This window comes from Dipodomys merriami, unplaced genomic scaffold, assembly GCF_024711535.1.
Source record: "Dipodomys merriami isolate MVZ:Mamm:240054 unplaced genomic scaffold, mDipMer1.0.p SCAF_17, whole genome shotgun sequence".
Classification (NCBI taxonomy): Eukaryota; Metazoa; Chordata; class Mammalia; order Rodentia; family Heteromyidae; genus Dipodomys; species Dipodomys merriami.
In genome coordinates this window covers 32704801-32719305 of record NW_027203048.1, presented here as the reverse complement: position 1 = coordinate 32719305, position 14505 = coordinate 32704801, and positions in this window count along the sequence as shown.

The following is a 14505-nucleotide window of genomic DNA, read 5'->3' as shown; positions in this document are numbered from 1 at the left end:
GGACCTCAGAGTATACTATGAATTTTTTTTTGCAGCAACTAGAAGCAAAAATCTAAATGTGCTCTTAACAAGATGGATATAATTTAATGTTTAAATGTCATCTTTAATAGTAGAAAATATAAGCCAAAATAAAACATGCATAACATAATGTATGCAAGATAAAATCACACATATAACTGGGCACCAGTGGTTCAGTCTATAATCCTAACTATTCAAGAGGCTGAGATCTGAGTATCCAGGTTCAAAGTCAGCCCAGGCAGGAAAGTCTGTGAGACTCTTATTGTCAATTGAGCACTGAAAAGCTGAAAATGGGAGCTGTGGCTCAAGTGGTAGAGCACTAGCCTTGGGCAATAAAGCTCAAGGACAGTACCCAGTCCCGAACAGGACACATATGCACACACATTCCAAAGAACAAAAATCCTATATTGTCTTCAAAGAAACATGCATATCCAAATATATGTGATGAACCATTAGGAAGAGCTTATTGGGGAAGCTATGGGGTAAAGAGTAGGGATAAGAATGAAAGCAGAGAAACAAGAAAAGACAAATAAAATCATTACATAGATCATGACCTTAATGTGGCATTGAGTAACAATGTTATAAACTGGCCAAATGTAAATTGTTGTACTCTAAAATCTTTTCCATATTTTTGTGGAGGCCCTCAAAAACATTTATTCAATGTATTAATAAAAATGTGTCCCTCTAAAATTAGTCTTTAGAGCATAGTAAGACAAGCGTCTTTCTGTTGAAGATTGGTTCAAGGACATTCCCAGCCTTGGCTAAATAACTTTTAATGTGTATAATATTTAGTAATTGTATTATGATTTAAGGAGAGTTTTATAATATAGTATGAAGCAAACATTCTAAAATATGCTAGGTAAATCCAAGTTTGAAAATAGTAAGCATACACAGTAAAATAATGGTAGTTACCTGAGTTGATGTTAATTCAGTTAATATTTATGAGTGGTTCTGTATAATATGTGTTTTGAGACTGCCTTCTTTGGGTGCTTTTTGGTGGCAGTAGTGGTATTGTTATTTGGGGTTTTGTGTGTGTGTGTGTGTGTGTGTGTGTGTGTGTGTGTGTGTGTGTGTGTGTGTGTGTGTGTGTATGACTACTAGGGCCTAAATAAGATGTGTTTTAATTGGAAAATACTGTAATAAAAATATCAGTTGGTTTTCCATATTTTGTTTATTATACTATATTATGTTTCAATTGAATGAAAATATTATTTCCATGCTGGATTCTTAAAATAAAATGTTTTCCTATTATAGATTTCTTAATGTACAATCAATCAGTATTTAGGTAGACTTTACTGAGTCACCTTGAGCCACCCTTTATTGTGTCATCGTGAAGCCATGTTAATAAAGAAAAGTTTATTTTGAGATAATAATGTGGGTAAACAAATATTCCCTAAAATTTTCTAAACCTTAATCAATATTTTATTAAATATCATATAAAGGTGTTTTATTAAATCAGTGGAATCCATTTTTCCATTAAGGTGGGCTTTCTTCATTTCAGTCCTATCAGAATAAAAGGAAAATGAAGCCAGGTGCTAGAGGGGATGTGGACAGAAGGGAAACTTACTGCATTGTTGGTGGGAGTGTAAACTTGTTCAACTACTTTGGAAAGTCGCATAGAGGTTCCTCAAAAGACTCCACATAGAGCTCCCCTATGACCCAGCAATCCCACTTTTGGGCATTTACCCAAATGTTCACAAACAAGACCACACTAAAGCTACCAGCAAGACTATGTTTATTGAAGCCTTATTTACCATAGCTAAGATATGGAACCAACCCAGATGCCCCTCAGTAGATGAATGGAGCAAGAAAATGTGGTATATATACACAATGGAATTCTATGTCTCCATCAGAAAGAATGACATTGCCCCATTTGTTAGGAAATGGAAAGGCTTGGAAAAAATTATATTAAGTGAAGTAAGCCAGGCCCAAAGAAACATAGGTCCCATGGTTTCACTTATTTGCAATATCTAGTATTTGTCTGACTCAAGCAGAAAAGGTAAGATAAGTTGATGTTAGGAAAATGAACCCTAAGATATGTATTCAAATGTTTTTTTTTCTTTCATGAGATTGTTTCTAACACATTTATAAGATTATTTCTTTTTTGCTTTGTATGTCCCTCCCCCACAGTATAACCCCTGCTTTCACTGTATTTGATGTCAGTATAATTTGTGGAGGGGAAGGGGAAAAACAAGTCGTTTAAATAAGGATACAGGTGGACCCATTGCAACAATGAGATGATGTACAAGTCATTATGTTGAAAACCAACTTTACAACTTTCGTGCGGGGGGGGGGGGGGGGACAGGGAGGATTGGATGGGAGGGCGGGGGCAGGATGGGAAGGGATGGGAAGGGGAAACAAAGGAGGAGGCTACAATGTTTGATAAGAAATGTACTCATTATCTTGCCCATGTAATTCTAACCCCTCTGTACAGTATTTTCACAATAAAGAAAGAAAGAAAGAAAAAAGAAAAATCTCAGGAAAAAATCAGAATTATTAAGAAAGACAAAACTCAGAACAACAAATATCTACACATGTATATATCTGAGTATAAAATATAAATATGAAATATTTATATATAAATATGAAATGTAAATTTCATCTAAAAAATTGTAAGTGAACAAAAGGTAAGGCATAATTTAATAGAATCTAATTGCATTTAGGATCAATAATTCAAATTAATATAAAATGAATATACAAGGCATACCTTGGTAGAAATTATATAAATTCTATGTCAGAAATAGCAAAAAAAAAAAACTTGAGAAAAATAACCTTATGTAGGGATATAACAGAATATATGTAGATTTAAAATACCATACTTAACCAAATGTGGTAATGCTTTGAAGAATTTATTGTTTGAATGATGTAATAATTAAATGCTCTGGGGTATAAAAAACAGTAGAACAAAAACAATTGTAGTCATGATATGTTCCAGAAATACGCAATTCTGGGCCATTCAGGAAAGGACTGAGTTTGCAACAAATGATTCTGACTTATAGGAAGGTTATTTACTACAGGATGTGTATAGAGTATGACTTTTTGAGCAGAGTCACTGACTTCCTTTATTTCAAACTATCTTTTAAAGAACATTTCTACAACAAATAGATGTGAGATACTGTCACAATTGCATTCCTAGTCCCCAACAAAATACAGCCGCTTTGCTACATTAACTTAAGCACTGTTAATATCTTCTAGGATAAAATTCATTCATTGGGGTGGGGGGAGGATGGGAAGGGATGGGAAGGGGAAACAAAGGAGGAGGCAACAATGCTTGATAAGAAATGTTCTCATTATCTTGCCTATGTAATTGTAACCCCTCTGTACAGTATTTTCACAATAAAAAAAATTTTTTTTAAAAAGTGGGCTGGGAAGGTGGCTCAGTGGTAGAGCGCTTGCCTTGCATGCCTGAGGCCCTGGGTTCGATTCCTCAGCATCACATAAGCAAAAAGAAAAAAGCCAGAAGTGGCGCTGTGGCTCACGTGGTAGAGTGCTAGCCTTGAGCTGAAGAGCTGTGGGACAGCGCCCAGGCCCAGAATTCAGGCCCTATGACCATACCAAAAAAAAAAAAAAAAAGAAATGTACTCATTATCTTGCCCATGTAATTGTAACTCCTCTGTACAGTATTTTCACAATAAAAAAAAAAAAAAGGCAATCATAGACAAGCCAGGATGTGAATCCTCATGAGAAACTGAATTGTACAATGGCCTCCAGAAGTATAGAAAAATAAATTTCTGTTGTTTAAGCTATTCAATCTATGGCATTTTGTCACAACAGTCCAGTCAGATGTGTGTGTATATTACTAATATGTATGTGTATATACATATACATATGTTTGGTCTTTGTACAAAACAAACCTGATCAGCTGATTGATTGAATTATAAGCTTCTATGAGCTTGACTATGAATGTAACTCTTCAAATTAGAGACTAATAATATGTAGCACTCATGCTGCTAGTCACATTCCTAGTACCTGGTAAATACTACTAATTAATGACAACATTCTTTTCTACGGAATTTTAACTAATCCTCATAATCCTTATCAGCATTCCAGGTAACCACTAGCAATTGAGAGAAGTAGATGTTTACATTGAAATCTGTTCGACATTCCCATTCTAGACTGAATGCTTGGATAGTTGCATTGCATTTTTATAGCCTATTACCCTTCATATAATGGGAGCTCAGGAAATACTTAATGAATTAAAGAAACTGTATTCTGAGTTTAAACTGATGAAGAAACATATAAGAAAGTTCCCCATACAATAGCTTTAGGTTGTGAATCCATCAATATAAGGTTGATGCTACACAAATACAGAAATAAAAGCATCATGTATACTTTGAATTCTCATCAAGCATGAATAATGAGTCAAATAATGATTGAATTAATAATTCATAAAACAATTCAGAATCCATAATAATAATAAATGGTGCATTGCTATGCATTAAGCTGAAAGCTAGAAAATAAAAGGCACAAAGAACCGGAAAGCCCAGCCACTCACCTCTACTAGCTAGTTGGCATAGTAGATATCACAATATGAGTAGAGCAAGACAAATACCAGCACAAGGGAATAGTTTTGGCAACTGGAGCATAATCTGTTTAGAAGAAGGAAGGAAATGAAGGTTTTGCTTTAAAGCTAAATGTTTACCAATTCTTGAAGAGTTCAATTATTTTCCAATAACCAAGTTTTCCTGTAGTCTTTGGTTGATATATCAGATTAATTATCAGGATGATAAAGTTGCCTATTTACCAAGTAGGTGCATACTTTCTATGCTGATCATCATATTTTAAACGGACAGATAGAATACTTTTCTATATACTTGAGCAGCTGGGGAGATGGCAGTTCCCCATGGACAAAGTCTTGCCATCCTAATTTTAAATGTTTTTATCTTTAATATTAACACATAACACAGAAAAGATGTAAGACTCCCAATTCATCTTTGAAGCCAACATTCTTAGCAATAACAAACTGACTAGTTTCCTACTAGACAGGTACCTCTCAAGCTGTATCTTCAAAAGGAGAAAGGAATTGAAACTGTGAAGTAAGAAAAGATCTGGCCTCCATAGACTAGTGGTAGTGGTGTGGAGTTATTTTCCACAAAATCCAACAAATCATCCATCTTGTATCAGTAGACTAATCCAATATGTTTTCTGACTGGTTTCTCATTCTGAAAGCTTACAATCTTACTCACTTGTGTAATGCAATTTCCCCAGAATAAGCATAGAGCTAATTGAGGAATTTAATGACAAATTTGTCAAGCCAAACAAGATGTTCATAGTTCCTTTAACATTCAAATTTGTGACCAGATTATTTGATTTGATATAAAGGCAATAATCACACCTTACACTCCAAATAACATTAAAAATCAATGTGCAGCAGAAAAGTTAATTAAGATTATGAAATATTAATTATCCTTTTTGATCTTTTCATTTTAAAACTCCATTCACCCTTCCTTTTCTCTATTTCCAAAACTGTACTATCACAGATACATCTGAATTTACAAAGTTGTAATCAGTGATATTTACAATATAACGCTGCAACACACACACTGAATATTCAATGAGAAACAACACACTGCCCAGTAGCTCCTCTATTATTGATACTCCTGCATATCTAGAGAGATTGTAAATTCTTACACACACACACACACATATATATATATATATGAAATTAAGTTTGCAATCACATATAAAGTTAAAATGCCTGGTATTTCAAGCCTCGGGACATAATAAGAAAAGATATTGTCACCAAAGGTCTGTCTAAAATGATTCATTTCAAAGGTAGCCAAATACTTTGCCCAAGAAGGATCACTGAATTCATCTCCAGAGTGGGTCCCACATTACTAAAATCCACCTGTCTGTGTTTAGGAGCAGATTCCATTATTCACATATTCCCCATTTTAATTTTTGGCTTTGTACTTTGTGCACATATATTGCATTACATCTGACAACTTACTGCTGTTTACTCCCACCAAAGCTGAAGGAAGAAAGAGTTTATGTAAATGTATGTATTTAAAATGTACAATGGTAAGATGTCTTCATACCCACTTTTTTAATATACAACAGGTATCACTGTTAAAATTTCAGAAGAGGTGGTTCCTATTTAATTTTACTATATTTTTCAGACCACACAAAAGTTGTATTTGATGCTTTTGGTACATTGGAGGACCAGTATATTACACACAAACTGAGTTGAAATGGAGAAGCTACCCAGTGTAGATGCCCTTTGTCCTAGATCTGATATTGTAAGAGATTTTATTTATCATGTGGAAAACATCTAGAGTGTTGTCCTTAGAAGGAAAGATGTGAATATCCTAGAACCAATTAAGGGAGCCAAGTTTATTTATAAAAGGATTTAGAGTACTCCACTTCCCAGTACCAAGGAGAGAAACTGTGGTGTCCCCCCCACACACACACACACACATACACACACCTGTCCAAACACACCCTGCCACACCTCTACCTTCTCAGGGATCGGTATTCCAAATGCCTATAACTCTGCCTATAGAATCCCCTCTGGTAGGGAGCGGGCACTTAGCTCTGCTCAGGGCACTTAAAGAGTACTGGATAACTAATGCCTCCCGGAGAAGTCCTTAGCCAATAAGCCATGAAGATATGATACACAGATGCTATGTTCTTTGCTTCTTAGCTGGGATAATCCTGAAGGCCATTCCACACTGTCTCCTTGAGTCCCCAGGAGAGTTGTGCATCATCTGACTAGGCAACTCGCTTAACTCACTGTCCTTTACTACCTCTGACCATTTCCCCATTTTGCTCCTCAACATTCCTCCCAAAGTAAGTGCCATAAGTAAGTCAAACACTTAATGTTAGGGGTCTGTTTCTAGGGAATCAAAATGAAAATCTGATGGTTATTTACTGGACATCTAGACACAGTGGAGTGAAGGCAGTGAAGGCAGTGGTCCATGAGGTGATGATATAGGCTTTTATTTAAACAGTTCATATTACTGATAGACTTACAGAAATAATAAAGTTATAGAATTCTTACAAGGAAGTTTAGAAATTACACAGGCTACCCTTGTGACCTAATGTACTAAATAAATAGCACAAGAAGTATACCTATAGTTAATGGGAGAAGCAAGGCATAAATGCTAAGGGAAAGGTATAAAATCCCTTGTAATCAGAAAGGCAAAGATGAGCGTCAGCTGGGACAGATAAAGGTAAGTTTCATGGAGGAGATGATAATTTCATTGAGCCTTGAAATGCATGAAATACTTTAGTGCATTTCAATAGAGAGTAGAGGGGCATTTGGTTTAAAGATATTTAAGAGCAAGAGAAGAGAAGCCATGATTAAGAAAGAGTTTCTGGTCCTTTTCCTGAGGTATACAATCTAGATGAGCCAGTGGCTAGGCCAGTGAGGGACAACCAACAGAGAGCAATGGATTCTTCTTCCTAGCACAAAACCAGATCTGCAGACACTTTTGGTGGAGACACTTCTCTCATTTGTTCTAATAATAATTAACCACAAAAATGACCTCTCAACATGAGACCCACCCCAAGTATTCCGATGGTCTACACTATTGGGACTGGCCCTTGTCTAGTTTCCTATACATCTCAAGGCTGATTTCTGAGGAACTGTGAGGTAGTGTTTCTGCTCTTACACACACACACACACACACACACACACACACACACGCACACACGCACACACGCACAGAGAGAGAGAGAGAGAGAGAGAGAGAGAGAGAGAGAGAGAGAGAGAGAGAGAGCAGAATGGACCACTGCTTTCACACCTTCTGTGGTATGGACTCAGAAGTAAGCTCAGTGAGGACATTCAATCACCATCCCCACTCTAAAATTTATTGAATATCAGATGAAAGAATTTCAGCTCCAAACAACTGACTTATAGTCAAATCCAGAAGTACTTCACCGAATCTATGGAAGAGCTCATTAGCCATGAGCAGCAGAGAAGGTAAGTGCTGAGGGCCTCAGAGGAAATAGACATGCACATCTCCTGGGTTTTCTCCAGCCCACCTTCCTGCCTTCTCCCTGGGGTGTTCCTCATTCCATGAGGAATAGGTGAACATAACCTCGCAGTATCAAACCCACACTTGAAAACTCACAGGAAAGAGAGGTGCACTCTGTCTAGACTCATCACGTGGCTTGTAAAGTAGGGGTCTGCTAAAGGACTGCAGTGCTCATCCAGATCGCATGACCAGAGTTGGAAAACAACAGTAGTTTTTCCCAAAAAGGAGAGGAGGGAAGATAGAACTTGGTTGGGACATAGCCAGTGGTGGAAACTCATTGTGGTCTGCTACTTCAATTACAATACAGGTGGAACTAAGAACAGAATTTTGAGCAAAAGAAGAGCAAGGGGCTTTCAGAAGTGTTATACTTCGTATTGTAATGTCTCCAGAAGGCCCATGCATTGAAGGCTTGGGATATAGAAGGTAGCATGATGGGGAAGGGTAGAAACTTAGGAAGTAGGGCTAGTTGGAGTAAGTAGGCCATTTGGGGTATGCCCTTACAATGTGTGTTGGAGACCCAATCCCTTCATAAGCAAGCAGTTCTCTTCTGCCACACACTTCTATCCATGATGTTCAGCCCTGATGTTCAGCCCTGAGTAGCAGAGCAAGTGACTATGGACTGAAGCCTCTGAAACTGTAAACCAAAAGAAAGTTTTACTCCTTTAAAGGTGTTCCTCTGAGGCATTTTGTCACAGTGACGGAAAGCTGGCTCTCACACTGTACTTGTTCAAACTGTGGCAGATTCCACTTCCAACTTCTGTATGAAGTTTGATGTTAGCAAAGCCAGGCCTTTCTCACTCACCTCCAATAACACATGAAGGTGGCAGTGAAATCACAGACCCACAGGACCATTGCCTCCAATTTACCAAACCAACTCAACAGCCCCAAAGCTCAGAACTCTTCTGCAAGGACCAGGCTGCCATCCAAAGCCAAGCCAAGCCCAAATTCTCATCTTTTCTCTTATCTTGAGAATATTTTCCAGATAATTTATATCTTTCTAGGACTTGGTTAACAGAAAATATAAAATATATCAGTATGATCAATGATAGTGTATCTTAAGGTACATACCTGCTAAAACTAAAGATCTCCCAAAATGAACATTTTACTCTGATAATCGTCTTTCCTGGAGACTGGCAGACAAGCTACATGTGGTGGCTCTTCACCACACAGAGCCATTGCTGACCTTGATATGACATCCAGGATAGTTCAGCAGACTTCCCCAAACACAAAGACCTTTCTGCAGAAAAGAATACAACTTTCAAAGTCCTTCAGTGTCAACAGCTTTCTTCACCTGTATCTGTGGTTTCAATGAACAAAATGGAGAATATGTATCTAATCTAATATGCATCTATTAGATGTGTCTTGTGGGACACATTAAATCAACCCCTTACTCCAAACACAGATTGGCCAAATGCAATTGAAATCCTGTCTAAACTGTGTAGAAAACAAAAGCAAATGCATTTTCAGCTTCTCTTTCTGACTTGTACAGAGTTCTCAAAAAATACCAAATGTGGGGCTGGGAAGGTGGCTCAGTGGTAGAGCGCTTGCCTTGCATGCATGAAGCCCTGGGTTCGATTCCCCAGCACCACATACGCAAAAAGAAAAAAAAAGCCAGAAGTGGTGCTATGACTCAAGTGGTAGAGCGCTAGCCTTGAGCTGAAGAACTGAGGGACAGTGCCAAGGCCCAGAGTTCAGGCCCCACGACCGGACCCAAAAAAAAAAATACCAAATGTTCACTGCTTTCTGATTTTAAAAACTGTCTGCTGGATGAGCAGAATAGCTCAATAGCTATGTACATATGACCATATAAAATGATGCTGAGTGAAATGAACTCCAAGACATGGACACAAGAGGCTTTTCTTTGTTGTTGTTTTTAATGTACTATGTGATTTCTTTTTTCCTTTTTGTTCTTCTCCCTATGGTATATCCCTTCTTGTCACTGTATTTAATTTAAGTGCCCTGGTTTTGTATATACATTTGTCTGAATTAGGGAAGGGAAAGGGAACAACAGAATGGTAAGACAAAGGACAAGGGGGAACCAATGCAACAGTGATACTCACAAGACAGTATGTTGGAAATGATGTGTACAACTTGAGGTGGGGGTTGGGAGGGAGGGAAAGTAGGACAAAAATGAGGGAAGGGGTAACAAGTTTGACAAGAAATGTGCTTACTACCTTACTTATGTAACTATAACCCCTCTATACATCACCTTGACAATAAAAAAATTTTTACAAAGAAAAAGAAACTGTCTGCTGATGTCTTTGTTTCCAGCTACACTGTACAAAGTTACGAAGTCTGGCAATTCTTTATCTTACCACTCTCCTAGCCACCTTTTTCTCCTCATGCCTGCAGGCACATCTTTAGTGTTCTATATCATGGACCAGCCAACCAAGGCCTGAGAGCCAAATCTGGCTCACCACATGCTTTTGGTATGTAAAGTTTTACTGGATCATAACAGTATTACAATATTCATTCATTTATTTGCTTTCTGTAGCTGATTTCATATTCCAACAGCAAAGCTGTGTGGTTGAGAAAGATTGGTCCACAGACTCTGTGTGTGTGTGTGTGTGTGTGTGTGTGTGTGTGTGTGTGTGTGTTTTCCTGAGGATCAAACCCAAGGCTTCATGTACATTAGGCAAATACTCTAACATTAAACTATTATCCTATCCCTAAAGCTTAAGATATCTATTATCTTGACTTTTACAGAAAAAATGTTCATCTGTGCTTACCCTATACTGTTGCAGCAGGTTGGCCCTCTATTTTCTCAGTTTTTCATATTTAAAAATATATATCTAGTACTCATTATGTCTTGAATTTCCAATGGCTCTCATCTCTCTCTGTCTCTCTGTCTCTCTGTCTCTCTGTCTCTCTGTCTCTCTGTCTCTCTCTCTCTCTCTCTCTCTCTGTCTCTCTCTGTCTCTCTGTCTCTCTCTGTCTCTCTCTCTCTGTCTCTCTCTCTCTCTCTCTCTCTCTCTCTCACACACACACACACACTTCGTCTCTTAGTCTTTTTCTCCTCCTCCCCCCCCTCCTAGGTCCCATGGTTTCCCTTATTTGCAATAACTAGTATATATCTGAGACAAGCAGAAAAGGTCAGAGAAGATGATGTTAAGAGAAACGAACCCCAAGATAAGGTACCGTGTGATTTTTTTGTTGCTTTGTATGTCCCTCCCCCACGGTATAACCTCTGTTTTCACTGTATTTGATGGTATAATTTGGGGAGCAGAAGGGAAAAATCAAATTGTTTAAATAGGGATACAGGTGGACCTATTGTTATGTTAAAAAATGAACTTTACAATTTAGGGGGGGGCGGGGCAGGGATGAAGTTGTGGAGATGGGAGGGAAGGGATGGTAGGGGAAAAACAAAGGAGGACACAATACTTGATGGGAAATGTACTCATTACCTTGCTCATGTGATTGTGACCCCTCTGTACAGTATTTTCACAATTAAAAACTTATTTAAAATTTTTCCCCTCTACTTAGAATAAACTGCCTTCATTCACCTTACTAGAGCATCACTGAGCTTTCTTATTCCTTAAGGCATCAAACCCTTCCCACTCCAGGCCAATCAACTACCGTTCCCTTTCCATGCACTTTTCTTCCCCACTCACCATTTTGGAAATAAAGATGACTCACTAACCTCTGAACAACATCTGACCACCTCCAGGTCTCTGTTTCAATGTCACCTCCTCAGAGATAAAGCTTTCTATCACTCTGTTCTATTCTAGAACCTGTTTTCTTATCATATAGACTAAAATTAAGCATATATTTGTTTGCCTATTGATAGTTTTCTATCATTTTGAACATAATAGCCATAGGAGGCCAAGGATTGTGCCCATTGTATTTATACCTCTACACCTGTCAAAAAGTAAGCACTCAAATCATGAATAAATGATCTTCTTTTATCCCCCCCCCAAAATAATCATTCTCCTGCTTGGCGCAATTTAGCTCTATTTTCCAGCCCTAGTTGTATGCCTCCCTCTAGGTAAACTGAGCCCACCATAAGCTCCCAAATCCCCAACACACCTTTTCACTTCTGGACCTCCCTCGTCTCTCCAGAGCATTGCCTCCTCTACAATTTTTTAATTAGGGAGATATTTCTCTTCCAGGTTTAATTAAAATAATTAGTCTATGAAAGTATATTATAATGAAAACAGTGTGACTAGTATAAAATCAAAGACACATTTCTTAAAGATGATGCCTTGGAGAACCTTTAATGTAGTTTTATATCTTCATGCCATAATACAAATCAATCCTATGTAGGCTATGTAATAGAACATTCCAACTCTGATTCCCTTGGAGGTTTAAGTCAGGAAGATATTTTAGAATATGGATGGATAGATTACATGATCTTTAGGCTATTTTCTGTCAATATTTCCTCAGCTGCAGTTTTCAAAATAGTTGAGTCCTAATGAATACTGACACCACCCCCATTCTCTTTGCATTGAACTGAGCTGGAAATACGACCCATATGACTCATAAGCAAGTTCTCCCTGGTGATGGGCTGTCTACACCTGCTCCAGAGATGCGACCTCCCGGAAGAAGTCTGAAAGCCAAGCAATTGAGTCTTAGCTCTCAGGCTTCAGATCAGACAGCCTGAGCACAAACCATTTCCCCTAGCCCCTTCCTTTTATTACATGGACTTTAAACAAGAAACTTTATCTGATTTCCTCAGAACTCTGGAGCCCAGGGTCTGTGTCTTACCAGGCTTGCTTTCCTCTATGAATCTCTCTGCCTCCAGGAAAACTTGATCACTTCTCACAGGGTTACAATCACTCTTCACCTCCCTCTTTTGGTTAAAATTAGACCCAATACAGCCATTGTGCTGGCTAGCACAGACATCACTGATAACAAAAAGAAAAAATACCTATCTGTAAATCCTTGAGGATTCATAGTACAGACAAGGACGCATTAATTTCCACACAAAGGGGCAAGCAGAAACATGCTGGTGGAGAAAAGGCAGTGAGGGAGGGCATGCAAATGGAGGGAGAAGGAGTATAAGAATGAAGTCATGGGCTGGGAAGATGGCTCAGTGGTAGAGCGCTTGCCTGGCACGCATGAGGCCCTGGGTTTGATTACTCAGAACCACATAAGCAGAAAAAGCTGGAAGTGGGCGCTATAGCTCAAATGATAGAGCGCTATCCTTGAGCTGAAGATCTGAGGGACAGTGCCTAAGTCCAGAGTTCAGGCCTCATGACCAACAACAACAAAAAAAAAAACACAAAAACAAAAAAGTAAAGTCACTATATGTGATATACTATGTAAAAATTGATCTACTATATAACTTGAGGGTAGGGATGGAAGGAGGAAAATGGGAGAGAGTGATAGCAGGGGTCACAGTGATCAAAATGGGTTGTACTAGCCAGGGACAGTTGCTCGTGCCTGTAATCCCAGCTACTCAGGAGACTGGGGTCTAAGGGTTATGGTTTGAATCCAATCTTGAGCAGCAAGCAGGAAAGCCCATGAGATTCGTATCTGTCATTAACTACCAAAAAGAAACAAGAAAAAGCCAGAAGTGGAGCTGTGACAAGTGGTAGAGTGCTAGCCTTGAGCAAAAAAGCTCAGGAACAGAACCTAGGCTCTGAGTTCAAGCCTGGGACCAGCACAAAAGCAAAACAAAATAAACAAAATGTAACCTGATTCACGGAGTTGTAACGGTTTTTGTATAACTACTTAATAACAAAATAATTAAATAATAGAAAGGGAAAAAAGAGCAAAGCTACTGACAAGACTGTCCAAGTCTAGCCAACAGGAGAGATATGAAGTCTAGCCCAGGATACTGTTTCAGGATCAATTAATTAATCAAATGATCACTGGATATAGTGAGCACCATCTTTTGAGGAGAGGACAAAAACCTCAGCCATTTCCTAGCTGGAGAGTGGGGAGCCACTCCCCCTCTCTGAGCTCCCACTAATAATCTGTAACAAAAACATGTTGATCTCAAAGGTCTTGGCCATTTGAAAGTTTCAGGATAGATTATTTCCAAGTTATTGTTAAAACAAAATATATTATCAAGGAAGCCTATTAGAATTCAAATAAAAATTTTCCAGTGGTAAGCAGAATATAGATTTCCCATCTCTTTTCATGTTTTCTTTTATTTCACGTTAGTCAAGTTCTCTAAGCATCACTTCTTTGCTATGAGCCTTCTTGTTTAAAAAAAAAAAAAAAAATGTTGCTGTATTTCACCAGTAGGTGGCACCCCATTACAAGCTTTTTGCCTGCAGCTTCCTTTCAGAAAGCCTAGAAAATAAATTCAGAGTTAAGTGACTGTGGTGAGTATTTGTTTATTAAAAACAGGTAAGAGGATCCTTATATATTAAGCATGCATCTAAAATATTCATTTTATTGTGTCTCTAAAATTTAAAATAATTGCTATATGTTAGATATTATAAAGTAATTAGGATGCTTGAGGGAAGGATGACATTGTTCAAAAAGAAATGTACTCATTACTTGACTTATGTAACTCTATAACCTGTCTGTACCTCTCCTTTATAATCACAATAAAAAA